The sequence below is a fragment of the Littorina saxatilis genome, linkage group LG12 (assembly GCF_037325665.1).
Source record: "Littorina saxatilis isolate snail1 linkage group LG12, US_GU_Lsax_2.0, whole genome shotgun sequence".
In the NCBI taxonomy this organism is placed as follows: domain Eukaryota; kingdom Metazoa; phylum Mollusca; class Gastropoda; order Littorinimorpha; family Littorinidae; genus Littorina; species Littorina saxatilis.
The window spans coordinates 66222533-66244567 of NC_090256.1; positions in this window are offsets into that span (position 1 = coordinate 66222533).

The window sequence follows — 22035 nt, forward strand, 5'->3', positions numbered from 1 at the left end:
TTGATCAGTTGCCGATGTTTTCCTGATCCCGTATACAGTCAACTTGATGGCTTCAGCGTGGTAGAGAAGAATGACAAAGATGTCCGTGTCCGGGGTTCTGACCACAGCGTTCTTGTATCCCAGCGCTGCGGCATGATGGAGGTACAGCACCACCCATCATGACTTTGTCCAAGTCCAATGGTTCGTCTAGTTGCTGTGACTTGACGAGAAGTAGAAACGCGAGGTCGCTTTGCACCTGGTACTGGAGGGCCTTTCCTTGTGGGGATGTGAGCGTGACCTTCTTGCTGCAAGCCTCCATTGTCTTAAGTTTCTGCCTCTTTATAGTGTCAAAGAAGCTTCCTGGCTCTCCACTTTGAAGGCGGGTGATGAAGTCAGTTTTGGCGACCATGCCTTTAGCTTCCGCCTGAAGCAAGTCCTGTTCGACGTCCATGCGGACAGGGGCACCAGACGCCAAGGAGTAGAGCCTGTCTTTGTCTGAGATGGAAAACGGGTTCGTGAAGTTCTTGACAGCAGTGATGACTCTCTGAACAGCCTCCTCGCTTTTCTTGATTTCGGTCTTCTCCAGTTCGCGATGTCTCCCCACCTTTGGACAGTCTGGATCGTCGAGGAGGTTCACCATCTCCAAGGTCTTTTCATAGACTGGGATGTCAAACTTCGGGTGGTGAAGCAGTTGGAAGAGTTTACGTGCCTGATGTACAATTACAGTCGTGAGAAATCAGTTGATGTCGTTCGTGGAAAGCTACTCCGCAAGATGGTGGGAGACAACGAGAAACTCACGTCCAAGTGTAAGGTCGATCTAGCCCGCATGCCTCCCTGCCAATCTGCTCTGATGCCGCACATTCAGCGAGTAAACCACCGCGTTGCCCTGTACAAGCGTGCTCATGAAGGCATTCTGGAGAGGCCCAAACCCAACGACGAGGGGCAGGGATGGACGAAAAATCCAGACGGTGTCCTGGAACCCGTGTGGTGCCTCAAGCCCATCCTACCTGTGTCGCTGATCAATCTTCTGGCAGATGGTGGTTGTGAAGAAGAGGATGACGAGGAAGAAGATGAGGAGGTTGACTTTGACGCGTTTGCTGAAAGCGATGACGAGTTTTGAGTTATCATTACAGTCTGTGTCATTTGATGTCGTCTACTGCGGACTATCGCTAAAGTGAATATAATTATTTTCTACTTTGGCACCACAATGGGACTCACCATGTACAGTGTTTTGGGGACCCAAAGAGCGTGCTGGATATATTGTCCTGGAATATCATTACATTTTGTCAGTATCAATGTGTGTAACTTGCACAAAATCAAACATTGTAACATTCAAACCAAGAGCTATCACGATTTTGATGTGTATACGGTGTAACAAGATATGCTTAACATGACAATGTGCGCCTTTTGTCTTCAAACACTAATATTCCATCCATTTTCAATCGTTTTGGCGCAGCATGAAATAATTCGGATGATTGACACGGGTTGCCGATTAATCGGTACGCTTTGTGAAATCCACAAAAACGGACAATGTTCAAGAACAATCAACAATTTTGTACAACAATGAGTGCAAATGTTGTTGCTATTATCTCGTGCAATCTTTTATATTCAATACTTGTCTTTAAATCTTTCATAGTTTAGGCTAGAAAAAAGACAATTTGTCATGATTTGGGCGATTTTGTACCCACAAATCTGAAAATAGCCCATTAATTGCATGGTCATCAATATTTCAATATCAGTGTGAGATCAAAAGTTATTAACATTAGTGTTTACCATAGTTTTTGTTCAATGATAGTCTTTCTATCTTCACATGTTGAGGCTCTTAGCCGCAAAAATTCGGACGAGTTACCTGGACTGCCGTTTAATTGGTATGCTTTGTGAAATCCACAAAAACGGAAAAGTATTAAAAAACAATCAACAATTTTGTACAACAATGAGAGCAAATGTTGTTGCCATTATCCATTGCGATCTTTTGTGTTCAATACTTGTCTTTAAATCTTTCATAGTTTAGGCTATAAAAAAAACAATTTGTCATGTTTTTCGCGATTTTTTGTCAGAAATCTAAAAATAACCCATTTATTCCATGGTCATCAATATTTTAATATAAGTATGATAACACAAATGGTTCACATTGGTGTTGTGCGTCTTTTTTGTTCAATACCTTTCTTTCTATCTTTCACGGTTGAGGCTCTTTCCGGCTATGGGGAACACTCTTTGTTGCGACCCGATATTGCCACCCGGGGTGGTTCCAGAGCCTTAAAGGGGTACTAGGGAACCGATTTCTTGATGGTGCGATAGCTGACCGTTTTCAGCACATATTTTACTATCTAGAAACGACAATTAGAAAAATATCTGAACACTTGTTGGTCAGCGCTTCTAGCCACTAAACTATTATTTTCAGAACAAACATAATATCCGAATTCGAGTTATAGCTCGGTGAAAGGCACGGTTGGCCTAGTGGTAAGGCGTCCGCCCCGTGATCGGGAGGTCGTGGGTTCGAACCCCGGCCGGGTCATACCTAAGACTTTAAAATTGGCAATCTAGTGGCTGCTCCGCCTGGCGTCTGGCATTATGGGGTTAGTGCTAGGACTGGTTGGTCCGGTGTCAGAATAATGTGACTGGGTGAGACATGAAGCCTGTGCTGCGACTTCTGTCTTGTGTGTGGCGCACGTTATTATTATGTCAAAGCAGCACCGCCCTGATATGGCCCTCGTGGTCGGCTGGGCGTTAAGCAAACAAACAAACAAACAAACAAACAAGCTCGGTGAAACTGTCGTACACATAATCCTAAGCGTGGTTAAACAAAAAGGTCCCATAACCAGGTTTGGTCGTAGTGGAGTGAGATGTTTGCGATCTCAACTACTCTCGGGCCAGCTTCGTGAGGGCGGTGCTCACTCCTCAGGCAACAGATTACGAAGCGAATCCTGATAATCAACTACGTACGTATGTTCATTATTTCTTTCGGCAGTACTGCACCTTTAACTTTTTTTTTCTCACCAGAGAGCAATGTTTGCTTACTGAAGCTGTCATGTCCGCCTCTCTCATGCCTTAATAATTCACACGCCGGGGTTGAATAAATACACTTTCGAGGGGGATTAACTTAAACACGCTGACACCGCGATGACAGCTGCAGTCACACGACAGTGTCGATGGGCAATTTAACAACACATTCACTCGATGGAGGGATGACAGCGAAAGAGGTCTTTTAGTTAGGGTTTTGATTGGGGTGTTTCAGCTTTGAAAATGAGTGGTGTCATTTTCAATCTTGGTCCTAATCTTTATCTCGAGCAAAGATTTTATTCTTGGAGAAGTTATGAACTTTTCTGTACTTGCATGAATGGTTGGAAGTCGCTTGTTCATGTCAATGCTTGTTATTCTCTCAGGCGCCAAGAGACTGGTTCCGAATAACTCTTGATGACTTTTGTTGCACAGTACATGTCGAATGCACTTAGAGCGCTTGCAGCTTATTTGTTTTACAGATCGTCTGCACTTACAGTATGGGCTTTCTAAGTATTTTCCCCTTATTTCGTTTATTAATTTGATGAGAGTTACCTCCCTTCCGTGGGTGACAAACCATGACTTACCTCCCTTGCACTATATAGACTGTATTGATAGATGGGGAGGGTAATTATCCGAGGAAGGAAACAATGTCTGGAGAAACTAAAACCCAGGTGCACATTTGTGGGTCCAGGGCAGTGTGCATGCAAAATATCTTGTGCTTATCTTTTGCCATCTCTGAGGTATGGCGACCACAGACAGACAGACACACACACACACACACACACACACACACACACACACACACACACACACACACACACACACACAGACAGACACTCTCTTTTATTTATATGTATAGATACGCAGACTTTGAGTACAACCAAGGTCAGAGTGTTTTCATTTGATTGCCACAGTTGTCTTGAATTCAAAATAAATTTATTGTAGCTGTTCGTCAATATAAAACAAGGAAAAGAACAAATTGGTCGCATATGATGTAGGTCGGTTTTAGATTAATTTACGCAATTGAAATATCTATATATGAAAAAATAAAAAAATAAAACCCCAAAAAACAAACGCACACAAAACAAAACCACACGATATCCTAGATGTATTTATAGAAACAACATGTATCCATTCAGTTTGCTCTCAGCATTTCGCATGTATGCACAGCGGCTAGATAAATACCAGTGGAATCCCCGGTGTAGGCTAATCACATTATTACAAAATCCGATCCGGCAGCGCAATAAATAGAATCAAGCATCTAGGGATGTTGCCAGGATTTATTTTTTTTGGCAAGTTATGGCCACTTTTGTGGGAAATTATTAACATTTTTTTAAGTTAAAGACCGTCCTTGTCGTCACCTTCACCTTCATAAAAATCCTCCCCAAACTATCCCAGAACAGTGCTACCTTATTGACCGAGACGATACCGAAACATGCATAGCCTGGTGCCGGCGGTGAACTTACGATTACTTTTCTGCTGCTGACACGTTGAAGTCATCAAGACAAACTCAGTTGTTGAAGTTCTTTGTCACTTCCCCCGGACACACGCAGAAGAAGTGACAGAATTTTTACGTGACACCAATATTCACGTTATGACGTCTTTTTATACTTTGTTTTGCTTTTGGCATCAGAGATTTCACTTCGAAAGAGAGAGTCAAATACAGACGTCTTGGTGATTTGTTATTTAATCGATCTCGTATGTGTTTAATAGAAGATAGGAGACATATTCTGTGTCCCCTTAATTCTCCTTGGCCATAGTTTCATTAATACCAGCTATTGTGTTTTCAGCGTAGCAATAGGGTCCGATATTTAGACGAGACAAGTATAATGCGACGAGTCGAAGACGAGTCGCATTATACTTGTTCGAGTCTAAATATCGGACCCTATATTGCTACGCTGAAAACACAATAGCGATTATATAGCTGTTCTGACCTTGATTTGTTGTTCCAAACTTACAAAATGACAGTTTTTGAGTCGATGCGTTGATCTCAGGTTTTGATAGCAGACGCCGTTTCTTATGCGCATTAGTTTTGCGCAGGCGCCACACTGACTTTGGAAAAAAACTCGATTTGACAACACAGCTGTTAAACAGCTTTTTATTAGTTCATTCGTATACAACAAAAAGAAGTTTGAGTTTTTTTCATTTTGAACAAGACTACTTATGAAGAAGACCAAAACACAACATCAACGGAAAACTAGAAACAACTGAAGAACTAGGATGCAACAAGGGGAGGAGAAGAGAACAGCTAATCCGTACAACGCGAGCAGTCGGCAAGAAGTTTTCTGTTTGGGTGAATGGCATTTATACTTGTCTTGTCATGAAGCGAACTTTTCAACCTAAGTTATAAACGACTACATGAATGTTAGTGCCATGGGTTGTACATCAATACTTCAGGGGGGAAGTGGGGTATTTAGAAAAAAAAATGTCTGTTTACGGTAACCCGACCGACCCTAGTTTTTAGGCCCGAACCTAATCTTTTTTTTTGGATCGTCTGAGAAAAAAAAAAAAAAAAAAAAAACCCGCATCCAAAATAGAGCTGTTTGCGCTCAAACAGCAGACGACAGAAGGGAGGTAAGCTCAAAGTACTGTTAGGAGTAAAGGGTCGTCACTCGTGTTACTTCCTTTCAAAATGGATGCACGCAGTGGTGTTCGCCACCCGCTAGCTGTAAAGCTTGATAAATGTTGTCATGAAAAGGATGGGGTGAAAATTATCAGTACCTATCCAGCGAGTTTTAGTATCATTAACGTTTTTCAACAGGCAAAAACAGGGATTGATGAGAAGAAATGAACTGTGAAACATCATAGAGAGGGGAGAGAAAAAAAAGAAGAAAAAAAAACCCAACCTACCGACCCTATTTTTTCACCCAATGTTACCGTAAACAGACCTAATTTGTTTTTGCCTTAGTGTGGAGTTACGAGATAAGAAAAGCCGAATGCGAAACTGAGTTTGTGTTAGTCGGCAACTGAGCTCCCACAAGCACACAAAAACGGCTGTTCCGTTTTACTCCCCTGTTTGTACTACATCTTTCGACTTTGGGCATTTTGTGGTGTTTAGGGACAGAAAATAATTGGTTTAGTCCTGTTTCATCGGGAAGTTAGCAGAAAAGGGTGTGCTATCGACATTTGTAAAGCTGAAAAATATTCCCGAGAAGAATTTCAAGTTGTCAGTGTATGCTGTTGTCGATAGAAACATCGCCGCGTGGTACAGATGGGTAAACCGGAACCATGCGTCTTTGTTATTGACAATATGCTTTTGGATATTGAGTAAAATGGCCGACTTCCGGAGCATTATGCTTTGATGATCGAAAGAGACCATCCAATCACAGCCCCCGAATTCCCCCACGTGTTCATCAGAATAGCTATATACACTCATACCTATAAACAGGGTCCCCACTGGTTTTTAGAAACAAAATTCCATGCCTTTTCCATGACTTTCCATGAGCCTCAATAACATTTTCCATGACTAGATCCACAGGTCGCCATTTCCGAACACGCAAACTTTTTACGTCTTGTCACTGCCAGTTTTGACACTGGCTTGCTTTGCACTGAATTTGAGTCAGTTTCTACGCAGTGTCTCTTCGACAAGCAAGTCAAGCATTTGCTACGCAGTCAGATTATCGGTAATGTTTGCTGGTCCTGTCATTTCACTAAACTGGACCAGCCACTGTTTGTGTCCATCTGCACTTTCGTAAATTCCGTTTCGTAACCGTCACTGTGACTTGACGAACTGTCATTTTTTCACCGCGATACACAGTTCATTGCGAAGATCTTCCTCGGTAATTCGTTCCAATTCCGCATACTTTTTGTTTTCAAGAAACAACTCGAAAGAAAGTTTCAAACTCATCATCCTCCATCTTGCTTGCCGAAGCGCGAAAGTACTTTACCGATGCAAAAACAAAAGCAGAAAACTTCGACGAAACCGACTCAAATAATAATAATAATAATAATAATAATAATAATAATAATAATAATAATAATAATAATAATAATAATAATAATAATAATAATAAATAACTTTTCTATAGCGCGAGTCCCATCAATTGGCTCCAGGCGCTTTACAAATTCATTATAGAATAAACTAGCACAAATCAACAAGCAAACAAAGCATACATTTAACTGAGACATAACACCAAGAACCCAAGCACTAAGCAAAAACTTAGCGTACAATGTTAAAAGTACACACACACGCACACACACACACACACACACACACACACACACACACACACACACACACACACACACACACACGCACACACACACACGCGCGCGCACGCACGCGCACACACAAAGATACCATTGACAAATAGACCATAAAGCACATACAGGGTAGAGAGTTCCAAAACAGAATAGAGTTGTGGAGAGTCTACTCAGGCTAAGCAAAGGCTTTACGAAACAGGTATGTTTTGAGTTGTGTTTTGAAGGAGGAAAGGCTGCTGGAGTCACGGATACAGCGCAGACGACACGAAGAGATAACGGAAGGAAGTGAGCCTCGCTTTGGCTCAAGTGCCGTTAAAAATACCGTTATTCTCGTATGCAAATACGAACGAGAAATTGGTCATACGAACAAGCCTTGTGCTGGCGACGCAAATGGGGGAATGGCTGGGCAACGAAAATCGCCGCTGGCGTGCTAAAGGTTAATTTTTTTTTCTTTCTTATTTTTGTTAAATTCCATGACTTTCCATGACTTGAATTGAAATTCCATGACTTTCCAGGCCTGGAAAATTAAAAATCAAATTCCATGACTTACCAGGTTTTCCATGACCTGTACGAACCCTGTATAAAGAGACGAAGAAGATATTGTAATCCGTATGATAAATTCTCCTGTTAGGGTCACCACCATAAGCTTGCGCTTGTTGTTGATCCTTAACATGTATTATGTTGAATTATCTATGAATTGTTGAATAAACACTGTTTAAACCAAAGGATAAAAAAACCCATTACCGTATTGGATGCGATGAACCTTGGACTTTAGATCCAGAACTAGAACCTCGAAAGGTTCTATTCCGGGACATAACTCCCCGACAATACTTTTAACTTTTTGAAAGAGATTCAGATTTGAATCAAGATTTGAATCAAGATTTAAAGCACCGATTGTAAAAGAATCTGAGTTTGAAGGAACTGTCTACGTTTTGCTGTGATACGCCTGAAATGTGAATAGTATTTCTTTTTAAGATGGTCAAGAAGAAAACAGAGAATAAGCCGGATCGGGATGGATCCTGGAACAGTCTTGTATAACCCCCTGGGTTCCGGAGACAAGATACACCAACCACCAACAACCAACCAACCAACCAACCAACCAACCATCCTAAACGTGAACAAGTTCAGCCGCTCTGTCAAAATGACAACCAGTTTTTCTGACGTTCGAAACAAGTTGCCTTTAAAGAAATTAATTGATAACAAAAAATCCCTCTCTGTGCTGAAAACAGTGCAGTTGTTGATTTTTGGTTTCTGTTTAAGTAGATTGCATTATGACAATCATGAACAAGCCTGGCCAGATGATGATAATGAGATGATGATAATGATGATGATAATGAGATGATGATAATGAGATGATGAGCCGAATAGTTTAAAAGGGAACATTATGAGCGGGTAACGAAACATGTGTCTCTTTTAATGCTTGTGAATGGAAGGGCTGTACGTTTCAACAGAGCGTTCTAATATTGCGCTGACGAGAACCCAAGTCGCACAACTTGCTTTGAACAAATGTCATACACATAACTCCAGACAGAAAGAAATCAAACTCTTATTTGGATCGCTCTATTATCACACCGTATAACCGGTTGATACGAAGAAACTACCCACGCTCCGGTTCAATCCATTTCAGCTCTCACGCGGCGGCAAAGCGAGGTGAGTTGCTCCACAAATTGCATCATAACTTTCACAAAAAGACATTTTATCGTATTATTGTTGTTTGCGCTTTAGCATAAGAAGTATGCGTACCATATTCCAGAATTATTTTATTATTTAAATGCACTTGTAAAAGGGGAGCAGAGAATATTGACACATTTCAAGCGTTCTGCGCCAAAATGTTGACTTTTCATTGTTATTATGGAATATTTAATGCAAGTAAAAGATTATAGTCAACGGGAAAGACAAGATTAATCAATTCTTGAAACATGAGTGTACTTTTTGGTCTTTGAAAAGTTGCAATTCGATTACATGTCAAGAAATCGCGTAGCAACCCTACAAATTGCCGGTTGATACTCTCACGCTCGGTAGGGTGAGACTCTCACGCAAAGTTTTTATTCTCTGGTTGAGACTCTCACGAATGATTTTTGCTTTATTTGAGCAAAAAACAACAACAATTTACTCGTTTATGCAGGCAATCTTTGTTTGTCCGGTATTTTGCCACTGATTCCTGTTCTCCCCCCCCCCCCCCCCCCCCACACATATATACATGACCCCTCTCCCCATCATATAGTTGTTATGTTCCCTTTTCCCCTATTGTAGTTTCGGCAAACTCGGGGTGTACCGCCTCTTTACAGACAGTATGAGTTGTCATTCATACCCTAATACACCCTTGATAATGTAAATGTCCGAGAAAACCCACACTGTTGCAGATCCTCTGTTATTGGGAAAAACAAGGATCATGGTGATTTTCTTGACATGATTCACTTGAATTTCTGCTTGTTCATGATCAAAAACTATATTTAACTACATTTCTAACTGTATAAGAGGCATGTTTGGAAGTGGATTGTGGAGTAAATATGTAAACCCGAAATACATGAAGTAAATACTAATACTTTGGCTCGGCTCGTTGATTTCATTAGAAACTCTCCTACTCTTTGTCTTGGTGAAGTTAGTCAGGTCTCTGATCAGATCTTCGTCCTCGCTTGATTTCTTCTTCTTCCTCTTCTTCTTCTTCTTCCGTGGTAGGACTGGGTTCTCTCGAACGTTGAAAAGTCCTGCAGGTTGTCCATACACTTTTGGATTTCTGCCGTTCTGACCCAGTGACTGTGTAAAAAACATATCTCAGTGACGCAACATGCTCTCTCCAACGCTGGTGTCACTCACGTCAGTTTCAATTAAAGTGACAATCACTTTGCCTTTGCCGACTCTGATTCTGAAACAGACCAGATCCGCAAGTCAATCAATGCTTTGTGGATGAATGCTTGCAAGGCAAAACAAGTAAAGGGAAGTAAAAGAATCATCAAGAGAGAGAGAGAGAGAGAGAGAGAGAGAGAGAGAGAGAGAGAGAGAGAGAGAGAGAGAGAGAGAGAGAGAGAGAGAGAGAGAGAGAGAGAGAGAGAGAGAGAGAGAGAGAGAGAGAGAGGTTTTAAACATTAAGAGACAACATAAGAGATTTTGCATCAAATCCAAACAGGTAAACATGCTAAGACATGAAATATTCTCCGTTTTCCATTTGAAAAACTGCGTGAGAGTCGCAACCGAGTATGCGTGAGAGTCGCAACCTTTCAAAATAAAGCAAGCGTGAGAGTATCAACCGGCAATTTGTAGGGTTGCTACGCGATTTCTTGACATGTAATCGAATTGCAACTTTTCAAAGACCAAAAAGTACACTCATGTTTCAAGAATTGATTAATCTTGACTTTCCCGTTGACTATAATCTTTTACTTGCATTAAATATTCCATAATAACAATGAAAAGTCAACATTTTGGCGCAGAACGCTTGAAATGTGTCAATATTCTCTGCTCCCCTTTTACAAGTGCATTTGAATAATAAAATAATTCTGGAATATGGTACGCATACTTCTTATGCTAAAGTGCAAACAACAATAATACGATAAAATGTCTTTTTGTGAAAGTTATGATGCAATTTGTGGAGCAACTCACCTCGCTTTGCCGCCGCGTGAGAGCTGAAATGGATTGAACCGAAGCGTGGGTAGTTTCTTCGTATCAACCGGTTATACGGTGTGATTATATTGGACACCGTCAATTCTGCTGGTAGAGATAATAGCTTTAACTGTGCGTGGTTAGAATCTACTACGAGGGATTAATATAAGCAGAACACTCCCGCATTGTGCCGACGAGTAGGCTACACAAATCCTACAACTTGGTTTGAACCAGGAATCCACATCGAGACAGACACAAATCGAACACGTACTTGGAACACTCTACGGTGTACCCCTCCCCCCCCCCCCCCCCCGCCCCATCCCCGTTAAGCCCTCCAGAAATGTGAGCAAATCGTGTCTGAGAAGGGTAAATGTATCATAGACTTTATCAAACAAATGTAATCTAAAGACTCCGATTATAAAGGGGTGTGTGGGGATGAGGGGGTTTTGAAATGGGAAGGGGTAGTTGTGGTGAGGGAGGTGTTTTAGAAGGAGTGGTTCTGCTAGTAAAGATAGTTACTCTGAGCGTGGTGTGAATTTAATAGTAGAGATTAAGCAGGATGCGCCAACGTTGCGCTGACGAGCACAGAAGTCCGACAACTTGCTCCGAGTCACTGTCATTCACATTCAGACAGACCGACAGGCAGAATTCGAACACTTTCTTGCATCGCTCTATTACAGTGGACACCGTTATAACTTCTGCATGTAAATGTAGCAGCTTCAAATGTGCGTGGTGTGAATCTACTCCGAGGGATTAATGTAAGCAGAACACTCCCACATTGTACCGATACATACACAAGTCCGACAAAGTACAAGTTTAATCCCTCTACTTCACTGCGCACCGTTAATTCTGCTGGTTAAGATAGTTATCCTTAGCGGATTATAACTTTATTCAGTTATTCTGCAAAAAAGAAAAATGCTCGAGAAAAAACGGTTTTTTCTGCAGCATTTCTGCATAATGTCATCTTTCGCCGAAGCAGCGTTTTTTTCTGCAGCAAAACATTTTACTGCAGTAAAATTGAAATCAAGAATGCTGCAGTAAAACGGTGCTGTTGTTTTACTGCAGAAAACCTGTTTAAATTTTTTCTGCAGCATTTTGTACTGGCTCTTGGCGGATTATGACATTATTCAGTTATTCTGGAGAAAACCCGAAATGCTGGAGAAAAACTGTCTTTTCTGCAGCATTTCTGCATAATGTCATCTTTCGCCGAAGCAACGTTTTTTTACTGCAGTAAAACAGTTTTTCTGAAGCATAATGTTTACTTGGTTTTCTGCAGCATTATTGCGATTAACTTTTTCTTCAGAATAGTCTTTGACAGTTTTTCTGGAGAAAAACGAACGACCTTGTAAAGTAGCGTTTGTATTCGTCGCCCCCCTGGGATAGTATAATAGTTTGTAACTATTGGTAATTCTGGACGAGTCCATCTCTCGACAGAGGGGGGCTCGCGTGCTCCAACATTATAATGAGCCAGTACAAAATGCTGCAGTAAAAGTGTAAACAGGTTTTCTGCAGTAAAACAACAGCACCGTTTTACTGCAGCATTCTTGATTTCAATTTTACTGCAGTAAAATGTTTTGCTCCAGAAAAACCCGTTGCTTCGGCGAAAGATGACATTATGCAGAAATGCTGCAGAAAAGACAGTTTTTCTCCAGCATTTCGGGTTTTCTGCAGAATAACTGAATAATGCCAAAGTGCTGAAGAAAAAGTGTAAACAGCTTTTCTCCAGTAAAACAACAGCACCGTTTAACTGCAGCATTCTTGATTTCAATTTTACTGCAGTAAAACTGTTTTACTGCAGAAAAAAACCGTTGCTCTCGCGAAAGATGACATTATGCAGAAATGCTGCAGAAACAAACAGTTTTTCTCCAGTAGTTCTGTTTTTCTGCAGAATAACTGAAGAAAGTCATAATCCGCTAAGGATAGATAGTAGCGTTAATGAGTGTGGTGTGAATCTAATAGGAATTAAACAAAGCACTCCTAGATCCCGCGTTGCACTAACGAGTACACAAGCCCTGCACCTCATACGAATACTCATACTTCGACTCTCGTGTCGCTTTATATGCACATGGTGTGGGCTATGGCATTCTCTCCAAGGTATTATAGACTTCGCGAACATTTTATTCAGAATTCTTTGCATGAAAATATTTACAACGTCCAAGGTTTTGATGTTGATATACACTTTCCGAAGTATCCACACACACACACACACACACACACACACGCACACACACACACACACGCCCGCCCCTGCCACCACACGCTCATTAAGCTAGTGAAAAGCGAGAATATGAACGACCGAACCAGAAGTACAGAAATAAAAGCAAACACACAAGGGAATATAGAAAGAAAATAAAACAAATTATTGATGACAAAAACAAACGTGTCCCAGATTTTGACAACGGAAAAAACCCACAAAGGGTATCTCACACGTTGGACGAAATACCTTACAATTATATTACAAGTAACAGAAAGAGATTTTGGGTAAGCTTCTTATGCCACAAACATAATCCTAAAGCTATATATTAATTTGGGGAAGTTTACTTCACGAAACGCTAAACAAAGATTTGGCACTGAATTTTCCGCAAAAAGACTTCGCGAAGGTAACTTCCGGCTCAATTAAGGGACACCTTTTACAGGTAGCAGAAAGAGAATTTGGGAATGCTTCGTACTCAAGACAAATGTGCAAATGGTTTTCAGAAGGATGTGAGTAGTCTATCCAGTGTGCCTTAGTGTGATGAGCACTTTTGTACCATTGGTGCTCTGTCTTGACGTGTTGGGACAGCGTGCACGCTTGACAACCCCACATCTATGTTGGCAGGAGTCAGTCTTGTACTCCTGCCATGTTCAACCAAGGTCTGGTACTTTAGTTGGTAGACCACTCGGCGTGAAATCCTTGTTATGGAAGGGCGTTGGTACTGTGCGACGTTTAGTTTTTGAGATAGGTGTGACTGACGAAGAACATGACGTCACATTCCAAATAAGCACAACTATGTTGCAGGACTTGTGGAAGCCGCTGAGATTGCATTATTTTGTTCGTGAGGTTTCCGCAAAAATAGATATTACACGATTTGCGCGAAACAGTTGAGAAGCAGACGATCTCTGAGATCTCTGTTCGTCTCGTGATAACGTTATTTTGTATGATAACGATTCACTTGCAAACTAAAGTATACAATTTGGTGTGTCAGTGGTAAATGTAAATTTAGAAATGTGTAATACAGACAAAGCAAACAAATAAACGTGTTTTTCTCGTGCAAATGTTGCGTTGTGCGGGTGTTTGGGTGGCCACGTGATGTACACAAATCAAAGTGCGGGACGGACTCTGCTCTGTGATGTAACACTGGCAAGTTCAAAACACGAGAAACACGATTTCGTTATGCGGGCAGCCACGGGGGCCGGGATGTATGTATTTTTCAAATGGTTGTAAAATAAGTCTTGTATTTATCCAGGCCCTGTTCTTCTTTTCGTCTCACCTAAAACCGTTATTTCTTGTGAGCGACGCAGCATTATTGTGTCACGGGTTCGAATCCAGGTCGGGACGGACACGAGTCATCTTTATGTAACCGAATGCCGTAACACTACGATCACCTCGGGCGGCGAAGTGCAATCAAACAGGATTGAAAATGTTAGGGCTAATTTCTTAGCCCTATAAAAACTGTTATGCAAACCCGAAGGTTTCCATGAACATACAGACAATCGGAAACCACCAGACCCCATCACAAACAGAGTTCCACAATCCACCGGTATTGACTTAAAGGCCAACAACTCGGGTGCAGAGCCTGCTGTGAAAGGAGCGGTAGCCTCCCCTGTCACAATCGCCCCCGTTTGAATGAACTTCGTCCCGAAGTTCCGAACCGGGGGACCACTGTCCATCCCAAGTTCGCAGAATGGGAACAACACGAAAATGTTCAGTGGTCATATTATGCCATTACCTGAACATATCATGCCGAGTCCCATCCCTGCTCGCAAGCGCCAGATGTAACCGAGTGCCGTAACACTACGATCACCTCGGGCGGCGAAGTGCAATCAAACAGGATTGAAAATGTTAGGGCTAATTTCTTAGCCCTATAAACTGTTATGCAAACCCGAAGGTTTCCATGAACATACAGACAATCGGAAACCACCAGACCCCATCACAAACAGAGTTCCACAATCCACCGGTGTTGACTTAAAGGCCAACAACTCGGGTGCAGAGTCTGCTGTGAAAGGAGCGGTAGCCTCCCCTGTCACAATTATGCGCAGACTCGGAGACGTAATCAATGTCCCACACCCCTGTCACCACAGTGGCACGTCAAAGACCTCCGTCATTGTCCCAAAGGTGCAGGTGGCTGATTGCAATTAACTTAATAAGCGCACACCTGTGTAGCGCGACTCTTGTTGCTGCTATCTGTCCAATTGGAGGAAACGATCCGACTCTTCTCGCAATAGGATAATAATAAAAATTAAAAAAACGGAAAACATGTTCTGCTTGTTTAAGGGTATTCAGCTGGTATTTCCTTGTTTTTTACTACCTATTTTATTCATGTTTTTATTACTTAGTTAGTGGAAGAATCTTTTGTAATGTATGTTTGATGGTGTATGCTTTTAATTAACCGTTGTTGACTATGAATGTAGATGTAAATGCTTGTATAACTGTGTTTTAATTTTAAATGTGTCAAGCGCAAAGAGCATAATTGTAAAGTTATGATGTTGCGCTATATAAATGCTCATTTATCATTATTATTATTAAATGAAAAAAAATATGAAAAAAAGAAAAAAAAAGAAAGAAAAAAAGAAACAAACAAGTACGTCTGCGTAGGGTAGGGGTGTGATAAAAAAAAGGCACCCTGTTCCTCCAGGTTGAGGGTTGTGAATTGAAACAGTCAACAGAATGTCAAACAGTTTATAGGGAGCTGCAGGACCGACGACCCTTCTTCGCCAGATATTTTTTTGGGACCTAGGTGTATGTCAAGACAACGACTTTCACAGCTAGAAAATGATTCTTCTGAACAGAGTTGCATCTACTGTAATTTTTGTTAATGGACTGTGACCGTCATTCTGCAATCAGTCGCTAAAGAACGCTACCAACTAACTTGTTCAACACATGGCCGACGAACAAACACGACTTTGCAGCGTTGCGTACCTCCTGTACAAACCGGAAAGCACTTCCTGAATGAAAATGTTACAGACTAATGTCATGAATTTTAAAATTGGAATGCAGTTTGCACAAAGAACACACTCATCTTACACTTCCCATCAATACCATTGTTTCGAGCAAGCTATAAAAACAATTGGCGAGCGGGCAAAAGGAACAGAGTAAATAACGATAATGGTATGAGACTTGACAGTGAATGGCTTTCCTGTGGGCTAGTGGAACGAACGTCTGAATTCTAGAATTTAAATATGCATGCACTGTGTCGGCGTCAGTGAATACCGATGAATAATCAAAGTGACTTGGGAACGGGAAGCGCCGACGGTCATAACAATTGCAAGTATTGCAGCAAACGAGTTCTTTGTTGTGAGTTTGCATCTCTCCTCCCTCACCGATCTCACCCCCCCCCCCCCCACTCGCGCTCTCTCTCTCTCTCTCTCTCTCTCTCTCTCTCTCTCTCTCTCTCTCTCTCTCTCTCTCTCTCTCTCTCTCTCTCTCTCTCTCTCTCTCTCTCTCTCTCTTCATACATCCAAGACCCAGGGCCGGACCACATGAGTTTTAAGGGGGGGAGGGGGTTCCTCCTTTTTTGGGGGGGCAAATCAGCGAAGTGGCGAAGCCACAAGCGCGCGCCTGCAAAGCAGGCGCGCGAACTAGGGGGGTCCGGGGGCATGCTCCCCCGGAAAAGTTTTGAAAAACGGTTAAAAGCTGTGCAATCTGGTGCATTCTGGGCCTTGTTTTGAGGGTTAAGAGCAGCATTGTTTTGGTGCTAAAACTAGTAAAAGTCAAAGCAAGGTACATGCTTTTACCAGGGGTGGGGTTCCGGAACCCCTGGAACCCCCTCCCCCCCCTGGGTCCGGCCCTGAAGACCTGTTTGAGCGTCCTCCTGGTAGAGCGAGGCTTTTGAATTATACGCTACCGCTCCCACGCATTGATTTGTATAAATCTAGTTTATCCTACTGGGGATCGCTTGTGTGGAATTTAATTCCAATGTACTGTAAAACATGTCAAACCCTTTCGTCTTTAAAAAAAAAATGTTCGAACATATCTTTGTCAAAATTATTCTCTCCCCACACTTTAAAATCATAACTGTTCCTGCATCACATCTTAATCATCATTTTATTAATCCATGAACCACGTTATTATAGCTAGTGTTTTTGTTAGTTTTAAGAATAAGAATAAAAATAAGAATAAGAATATTTTATTATCTCATAGAGAAATTCAGGCGTGGTACATAACAATAATACAAACAGGACATTGTTTTTTACATAAGACATATAGCACTATATAACAGGGCAGGTTATAAACACACCTCCCACATACCTCTCTTTTAACCTGATTACACATTCTTAGTTAATTAGTTATTCGTTTGGCTGTTGAAACATGTTATATAAATATATTATATGTATTGTCATGTATGTCTAAAAGGGACAGGTTGGAAGATTAGGCATCGCCTAAAACCTTTATCCCTTCGTAATAAAGTTTTGAAAACTGAATCTGAATCTCTCTCTCTCTCTCTCTCTCTCTCTCTCTCTCTCTCTCTCTCTCTCTCTCTCTCTCTCTCTCTCTCTCTCTTCACTGCTCTAAAACTTCTCGCTTTTCTTCCATGCTCTTTTTTCTTACGAATATTTCCTATGTCGAAACGAAAAACACATACATGGCCAGAAAATGACAAGTTTAACAATGCTTGCGGCCCTATGCTCCACAGGGAGTCTACAGGAATAAGTCAAGTAAGTCAACAATGCCACACGCTATTTTTGCTGTTCCCTTGCCATCTGAGACGTACGCATTTCATATTTCAACATTTAAACTTTATTTGAAGCAAGTAACACAAAAAGGTGAATACGTACGAACCTCTGCAGAAGAACTCCGTGAGACGTAGAATAATCACGCAAGAAAGGTTAGCTTATGAATCGTTTAGTTATGGACAAAACGAATCATCAACGAGCAGGCTCACGTCGAGCCTTTTGTCTTTGTAGTGGAAGACCTCATGATCTGTACTGTGAGAGTTAGCATAAAGCCTGACACTAATTGGGCGAAGTCGACTTCACGAAGCTTTGGCACTGAATATTTGTGACCCTCCACCACGAAATGAGTCGCATGTCACCTCGCGCGGTTCTGCGCTAGGCTTAATATAAGTCCGGGGAGTGTCTGGTAAACAGTGTGAGGGTCACCTTAGTCACAGGCTTATAACTCAAACAGTTTTTGCTCTTTTTTAAAACGGTTTTCACCACTGGATAGAGCATAAAAATCTCTTTAGGAAAATGTACAAATATGAAAATCATGCAAAGGTGACATGCGACTCATCCCGTGGTGGAGGGTCACATTTGGTCAAAAGACTTCGCGAAATCTTGGCGAAGTCAACCGACCTGATCGTGTAACGACACGACACGACACGACACAACACGACACGACACGACACGACACGACACGACACAACACGACACGACATGACACAACACGACACGACACGACACGACACAACACGACACGACACTACATTGTTGGTGAGACGTACAGGAATACCATCAGGCATGCAGGTGCTGAAGGAGAGTTTGCATCACGTCGCACCATCAGCAACATATCAACGTGCTCCGTTATGTTTACAGTAATGCGAACAAAAGTCTATCAATCTCTCTCTCAGAGAAGGACTCTGGAAATGTTCCACCATGCTCCTGTAATGCCTCACATTAATTATGTTTTGACGCTCTGGGATGGCAGCAGTGATGTCCACTTGAAAAAGTTAGACTCTCTCTATCGTCGCTCGGCCAAACTCATCGTAAAGGATAATGCCTCAACAGATATGAAATTAAAAATGCTTAACTTTCTTCCACTGGAAAAGCATCTCAAGTTAAACAAAGCCATTTTCATGCATAAATTATATTACGGTCAAGTGCCGATTTACATAACATCATTATTTAATAAAGCTACCCACAGATATGGGTCGGTCAACTTGATCCCACCGATTCTACGAATTGACCTGTATAAGACCAGTCTTGCTTTTTCGGGTACTTCAGTTTGGAATTCGCTTCCATCATCATTCAAGCACTTAAAGTCATTAATAAGTTTTAAAAAATGTGTTAAAAACCACTTAATGTCTGAGTAGTTTAACGCCTTTTGATTTACCACACTTAGTATTACGTCAAAGATATGCTGTGCATTGTATACTGTTCAAAAAAAGAAACGCATAGTTGCTACTTGCCAAATTTGTTTTATTTTTCGAAAAAATTAACAGAAAATCCAATATTTAGATTATTTGTTTGAAATTTGGTATGGACACAGTTGAATGCACACACAGTTCATTTGCATCTTCAAATCAATCAGTCAATCAATACGATTGGGTGCCGAGGCTGTCAAGTCAGTAGGGGGTGTGACTGCCTTGAGCAGCAACAACTGCCCGGCACCTTCTGGGCATGGACTGGATCAGATGCCGGATATCTTGCTGTGGGATGGTGTCCCACTCCTCCTGAAGTGCCTGCAATAGATCGCGGTGATTTGCCGGCGCTTCTTCTCGCCTGCGCACACGTCTGTCCAATTCATCCCAGATGTGTTCTATCGGGTTCATGTCTGGCGACATGGATGGCCAGGGAAGCACCTGGACATGGTGGTCGGTGAGGAACTGGGTGGTGAGTCGTGCTGTGTGCGGGCGAGCGTTGTCCTGCTGGAATATGGCATCCTGGTCAGCCAGAAGAGGAAGGGCGTGTGGGCGCAGAATTTCCTCCACGTATCGCTGGGCAGTTATGCGCCCTTGGACGTGCACCAGGGTGCTCCTTCCAGCGGTATTGATCGCCCCCCACACCATGACGCCTCCACCACCATGAACGGGTGCCTCATCCACACAGTTGGGCGCGTAACGTTCGTTTACTCTCCGGTAGACCCTCCTCCGACCATCATGTCGCTGGAGCAGGAAGTAGGACTCGTCGCTGAACCACACGTGTCTCCAGTGATTCCGGACGGTCCAGCGAAGGTGCTGGTTGCCCCACTGCACTCGGTTCTGGCGATGGCGGCGGGTGAGGACAGCTCCTCTGTGAGGTCTGCGAGCTCTCAAACCAGCTTCATGCAGGCGGTTCCGCACGATCTGGTCCGATAATCGGTGTGGCCCGGGGAGAGCCTGGACAGAAGATGAGGCCGACAGGAAACGATTCCGGAGGTGGCGGAGCCGTATGAAGCGGTCGTGAGCAGCAGTTGTCGCCCTTGGTCTTCCCGCTCGTGGCAAGTCAGCAACGGAGCCAATGGCTTGAAACCTGACCCACAGTCTACTGATGGTGCTCTGGGACACGTGGAAGTGCCTGGCGATTGCACTTTGACTTTGGCCTGCTTGTAAACGACCCAATGCAATTTGGCGGTCTTCTCTGCTCAATCGGGCCATCTTTCGTCGCTGAATTGTCGTCTGATTTCTTTGTGGCGAACAATCCGCTTTTATGGGTTTTGGAAGACATGGTGAAGGCTCAATATTCCCCGAGTTTCACGAGATTACACTGAAGCATGACGAGTGGTCATGCCAAATGAGCAATTTTGACATTGTAGCCACTGATAACGCATGCGTCACGTGCAGAGCTCACTTGTGGCAATGGACGAAAGGTCGACGACCAGATAAACATTTTCTGCAGTTTGGTGGATATCCTTGTAGCCATATAACTAAATTAACCAAATATTACAAGCTATGCGTTTCTTTTTTTGAACAGTATGTGTTCTGAACATATTTTTGTTGTACTATTGCAACATGTTCGATTGCTATCAGCTTGTATTTATAAATACCTGCATAGTATGCATTTGATATTATGAATAACCACATATGCATGCTCTTCATGCCTCATCTTCATCATCATCATCGTCATCATCATCATCGTCATCTTTATAATCACGTGCTGAAGTTTTCCGACCTCCTTTTGTTGATTAACTTTTTAACTTTTTAATTTTTATATAATTATATAATTGTGTGTCTATGCGTCCCAAGGACAGATTGTAAGAAAAGGCGTAGCCTTAAATCTGAATCCTTGTTAAATAAAGTTCAATTCTCACTCTCTCTCTCTTTGTCTGTCTGTCTGTCTGTCTGTCTCTTTGTGTCTCTGCCTCTCTCTCTCTCTTTCACCCCTCCCTCTCTCTCTCTCTCTCTCTCTCTCTCTCTCTCTCTCTCTCTCTCTCTCTCTCTCTCTCTCTCTCTCTCTCTCTCTCTCTCTCTCTACTAGTGTTAACGGCTGATCTGAGTAACTTCATTCCCAAATGAAAGATATAACTATGTCAATGTAATTCTGTAATTTTTGAGTTCTCCTTGTGTAATTCCTTAAATGCACATTGTGTTGCATTCCATACAATGTATTTCTGTATTTTATATGATTCAATCTATATTTTGTACGTGCGTCCGTCTTTACGTGTTGTATAAAGGACAGGTTGGAAGAATAGGCTTTGCCTAAAACCTTTATCCTTTTGTAATAAAGGTCTGAGTCTGAGTCTGAGTCTCTCTCTCTCTCTCTCAGGGGAGGGGGGGGGGGATTGGGGGCTGGTAGGGTGGTGAACTTCACGGAGAGAATACAAATAGAGAAGAAAAACAATCCAGGAAGAAAGCACCCTCACGCCATTGAGCAGGCGCTTTCAGCAAGGCTATTTCGAGTCCATAGCACACGCTTGTAATATACGCATATCTGGATGGACACCGGAGCGTGAAATGCAAGATCTGGCAACGCCACCGTCCGTTATTCGCTTGACCGCTACTTCGTCGCAGCGGCCTTTTTCTTTCCAAAGCCATCAGCACCACCCATGCAAGTAGACATTCTGCGGGGATTTCTGGCCCTGGACGCCATCAAATGTTAGGTAAACGTGCCATAGATAATTACTTGTCAGAAGTGAAATAGGGTAGAAAGAAGTGGTAAGTGTATATGGGTCTCGTGGTTTTGCAATGAGGATTAGGCAACGTCAGACAAAAACAAGTTTTTTGTGGACTTTTATTTTGTGGGTTTTGCATGCATCTTTTCTTGACCTCTACGGACATACGTTTGGTTTTGTATCGTTGAGAGCTTTGGTTAATCTGACAAGGAACATTCATTCTGTCCTTACATTGCATCCACGTTAAACTTGCTGGAAATGCGCGCAAGTCATTTAGATAATTCGGTTGGTCCGCTGCCAGGAGTAAT